The 5,249-nt window shown below is 48.6% G+C and overlaps 1 pseudogene; it reads left to right on the forward strand.

Moving 5' to 3' along the window:
• The first annotated feature begins 195 nt into the window (after positions 1–195).
• On the forward strand, positions 196–2,490 carry LOC109783555 (cytochrome P450 CYP94D108-like; annotated as a pseudogene).
• The last annotated feature ends 2,759 nt before the right edge of the window (positions 2,491–5,249 follow it).

The raw sequence follows: 5,249 nt of genomic DNA on the forward strand, positions 1-5,249 counted from the left end.
TTTCCAGGGTGAAAATATAAGGTTTGACCTTTATTAGTTGTACCTGGCAATGGCCTTGGTGAAGGCATTGATTTTGGGTGAACTCGAAATTTCTTCAAGGTGAAAATCTAAGATCTCCGATTGGGCAACGACCACGTTTGTGCATTGTTTCCTTTTTGAAGGCGTTGTTTTTGGAGAACCTATTTTGTAATCTGGTGTTTTCTTCGATGGTGGTTAGAGTGCTGCTGATGTTAGTGATTGATCACCGTGGTGGGATCTTTTCTCTTCAGTTCTCCTTTCTTCTCTTTTTGGGCCGTGTGCATCCTTAATCCCTTTGGACATTTTTTTTACATCATTCTTTGGTATTTTGTTGGTACAGAGACCAGGTGTAATGATAACTTCGCGATGTTAATATACTTCCTTTCAAAAAAAGAATACAACGATCATCCTCCTAGCTCACGTGTGTCTTCCCCGGCTCCGGCTCAACCGTCGGTCGGCCACCGCTAACAGATGACGCGCGCTGAGCAGAATTCGCCAGCTTCGGCGACCATCGTGTTGGTCCACAGGTCTTCGTACGTCTTCCCTGTTGCGATCACAAAGTCGACCCATCTCCGTCCACAAGATTACAAGAAAAGTCCGCGTTTATCACGAGACTAGGACCGTACGTACATACTGACCAACCACCACACCAGTCAATCATGGAGGTCATGGACGACGGGAGCATCGCGCTGCTGCTGCTGCTGCTGCTGCTCTTCCCTGTCCTCCTCGCCATCTACCTCCGGCGGCGCCGTGTCGCACCGGCCGCGGCGAGCGCGAACCACTGTCCGCACCCGAACCGCGTCCTCGGCAACGCCGTGCCGCTCCTCCGCAACCTGCACCGCTTCCTCGACTGGGCCACGGACCAGCTCGCGGAGTCCCCGGCCTCCACCATCGAGGTCCGCGGCCCGCTCGGCCTCGGCGGCGGCGTCGCCACCGCCAGCCCGGAGGCCGTCGACCACCTCCTGCGCGCCAACTTCCCCAACTACGTCAAGGGCGCGCGCTTCGCGGTCCCCTTCGCCGACCTGCTCGGCCGCGGCATCTTCCTCGCCGACGGCCGCCTCTGGAAGTCTGGAGCCTCCAGCGCAAGCTCGCCTCCTACTCCTTCTCCTCCCGCTCGTTGCGCCGCTTCTCGGGGCGGGTGCTCCGGGAGCACCTCCACTGCCGCCTCCTCCCGCTCCTCGACGACGCCGCGGGCTCCGGCGTCGCCTTTGACCTGCAGGACGTGCTCCGGCGCTGCTCCTTCGACAACGTCTGTGGCGTGGCATTCGGCGTCGAGAGCTCCACTCTGCTCGAGCTCGAGGCAGGGGATCGCCGCAGCCGGAGGCACGAGGCGTTCTTCGCAGCGTTCGACGACGCCGTCGAGATCTCCTTCGCGCGGATACTCCACCCGACGACCCTGGTGTGGAAGGCGATGAGGCTGGCCAACGTCGGTAGCGAGCGGCGGATGCGCGAGGCCATCGGAGTCATCGACGCGTACGTGATGGGGATGCTGGAGGCAGAGCAGCGGCCGCGAGGTGTTCCCGCCGTTGACGGCGAAGGCGAGCGCGAGCAGCACCTCCTGTCGCGGTTCATGGCGGCGCTGGACGAAGAATCCGCCAGCGGCAGCGGCAGTGAGCTCGGCGAGATGTTCGGCTCGCCGGACGCGAAGCGGCGGTTCCTACGGGACATCGTGGTGAGCTTCGTGCTGGCCGGGAAGGACAGCACGTCCTCCGCCCTCACCTGGTTCTTCTGGCTCCTCGCCGCCAACCCGCGGTGCGAGCGGTGCGTGCACGAGGAGGTCACGCGCACGCCTCCCGGAGACGACGCCGGGGAATCCGAGGAGCTGAAGGGGATGCACTACCTGCACGCAGCGCTCACGGAGGCGATGCGGCTGTACCCGCCGTTGCCGATCAACACGCGCGTGGCGGCGGCCGCGGACGTGCTGCCGGACGGCACGACGGTGCGGGCCGGCTGGTTCGCGGACTACTCGGCGTACGCGATGGGGAGGATGCCGCGGCTGTGGGGGGACCACTGCCTCGAGTTCCGACCCGAGCGGTGGCTCAAAGGTGATCGCGGCGAGTTCGTGTCGACGGACGCGGCGAGGTACCCGGTGTTCCACGCGGGGCCGCGGGCGTGCCTCGGGAAGGAGATGGCGTACGTGCAGATGAAGGCCGCGGCGGCCGCCGTGATCCGGAGGTTTGCGGTGGAGATGGTGGCGACGCCGGCGAGCATGGACGCGCCGCCGCCTTACGAGCTGGGTGCGACTCTGAGGATGAAGGGCGGACTCCACGTCCGTATCATGAGGCGGGATGATCATTTTTAAATAGTACGAGTATATCATGTTAAACATGCACATATTGATCCGGAGGTATGTGTTTTGTGTATTGCACCTGTCACGATCTCTCTCTCCTTATAACTTGTATGTAGCTTGAGAGAATAGGTAACCGGTGCATCCCTGTATCTATATATGTGCCTAGTGCACGAGCAGTGAAATTATCGATCAATGCAATCCCTTTTTCCCTAACTTACATGGTACTCCCTCCGTCCCAAAATTCTTGTCTTAGATTTATGTAGATACGGATGAATCTAATACTAAAATGTGACTTGATACATCCGTATGTAGACAAATCCAAGACAAGAATTTTGGGACGGAGGGAGTATCAGATAGCAAGTCGATCCTATCCTAATTAAGCTTCCGCGATCTCCTGCCGCCGCCGCCGTCACCGCCGCACCTTGCCGCCGCCCCCACTCTTGGCGAAAAAGACAAATCAGGTTAGAATTTGTCTTTTTTGCCGAGAGCTGCTCAGATGTTCAAATGAGTTGAAAATTAAAGCGTACCCCACGCATCAATTTATCTACCACATAAAAAAATTGGATTTTTTTAATTGTTCTGAATTTTTTCCGTTAGCGCGGGTGCGGCTGAGCCCGGGCTCAGAAGTGGATTATCGGCATTTAGATCACTACTTAGTGATCTAAACGCTCTTATATTTCTTTAGGCTACTCTCATATACTAGTATCATGCATATGATATTAGTGTATGATACTACCTTCATAGTGTATAGTACCATAGAGTAGTATCATAGATGGTCATATTTATTGCCATGCATGACACAAAGTAGCATAGCATTTAACATGATACGGTATCTACCTATGTTACTCTAACCCTCTCTCATCTTTAATTCATTGCCACACCAGCGTGTTTGCTATTCCCGAGTGCATGATTCCGACTATGATACCACCACTATGGCCAGCCTTATAGATGGAGTATTGTACTATTTCTCTGTTCCTAAATGTAAAGATGTTTTTTAAGTTCACATTCAAACTGCAAAAACATCTTAGAACCATTCTTTTGAACAGTTCTTAGTACCATTTTGCAGAGGTGCTCTTAGTTTTTTCAGGGGACTCGAGGTGTTCTTGCTACCATTTAGGAACAGAGGAGGTTGTACTATCAACCACATCTTGGGCTATCTGGCGTCCAGTCGCTGGGTAGGACCCCGATCGAATGATTCGTTAGGCCTTGCAGCCCATTACATAGAAAAAAGAAAAATGAGAGAAAAACTATATAAAGTACCACATCTCAAAAGATTTACATGTAGAACAGCTAGTACAAAAAAAAAGGAAAAATGTCATCATATATAAATCATGCATGACAGATTTATAACAAATGCCACGATAAAAAAAATGCCATCTTCTTATAATAAAAATACCATCCTCTTATAAAAATGTCATCCTCTTATAATAAAAAATGTCATCCTCTTTATAAAAATGTTATTCTCTTATAATAAAAAATGCCGTCGTCTTTATAAAAAAATACCATCCTCTTTATAAACAAATGACATGGTAAAAAATGCCATGATAAAAAATGCAATGTTCTTATAATAAAAGCTGACATCCTCTTATAATAAAAATGCCATCAAATTGTTAATAAAAAAATGCCATGCGCTTAGTAATAAAATTGCCATGCCACTAAAAAATAATGCCATCTCTCAATAATAAAAATGGCATGCTACAAAAGATGAAATTGCCATGGGGTTTTCGGGATTGAAAAATATATGTGGCATGTTATACACAAAATATTCATAACATGCCCTCTTCTTTAGTATGGCAAAATGATAAGAAGATATCCAAGATATAGCTCATTATGCTTGCACTAATTGAAATTGGAATATCCTGGAGTATATAAGCCTGAGTGTAGCTGCTCTCATACTAAAACCTCATATGCTCATCCATTGTCTATGTCTTTCCGCATTTTATTTTTGTTCACATACCTGAAAAACTTTGATTATTTTGTCCTTAAATTGCTCGGTTCTTGAATGTTTGATAATAAGTGTTGCCTACGAGATAAGCTTTGAGAATCACATCATAGAAAACATAAATCATAAAAAATATCATCTACCTAACATTTACAACATAAATGTAACCATAATCTACAGAAGAAAAAGAGGCCACATCATTTTAGAATATCGAACATATTACAAGTTTCTGAGAAAATTCAGACGGAAAGGAAAGAAATTAATGAGATGTCCTATGAACTTATTCGGTTTCAGATGTGTGTTGTTGTAACAGATTATGAAAACTCATCCCCAATTTACTCATGGCATGTGGGACTGACATTTCGGTGAGCCAGATTTTTTCTTTTTCTTTTTTTCCCTTTCTCTTTCTCTGTCATGGCGGTGGCGGGGGGTGGTGGCGCAAGTGGACGGCGATGAGGTGGAGAATGTGTGTCCCAAAGGTCATAGGTGGAATGGGATTTCGTGATGTGCATATCTTTAACTTGGCAATGCTAGCCAAATAATGTTGGAGATTCAGAGAGCACCATGGTTCATTATGTGCAAGGCTGCTTCGATCCAAGTATTATCCATCGGTGAGTTGCCCAACTGCGAGTTAAAGAACGGTGCATCTTATGCCTGTGAAAGTATTTGGGCTGGAGTTTAAACTTTCAATAAAAGGGAGTATTTGGAGGGTTGGCAATCGTTTGAAGATATCTAGGAGGATTGTTGGATCCCAAACAACTGTTCTAGGAAAATCGTCAAAGTCCGTGCAAATAGAGTGCTTACTCGAGTTCATGAACTTATTGATCCAATAATAGGCGGATGGGATGAAGGCTGGGAATTTTTTTGGCCCATTGATGCAGATCGTATTTTGCAAATTCCCGGACATCAACATGATACAAATGACTATTTTGTATGTCACTTACAAAATCTGGAGTTTAGTGTTCGCTCGGCCTACTATAAGAAATTAGAAGATTCCTA

The sequence above is a fragment of the Aegilops tauschii genome, chromosome 3 (genome assembly GCF_002575655.3).
Source record: "Aegilops tauschii subsp. strangulata cultivar AL8/78 chromosome 3, Aet v6.0, whole genome shotgun sequence".
Lineage (NCBI taxonomy): Eukaryota > Viridiplantae > Streptophyta > Magnoliopsida > Poales > Poaceae > Aegilops > Aegilops tauschii.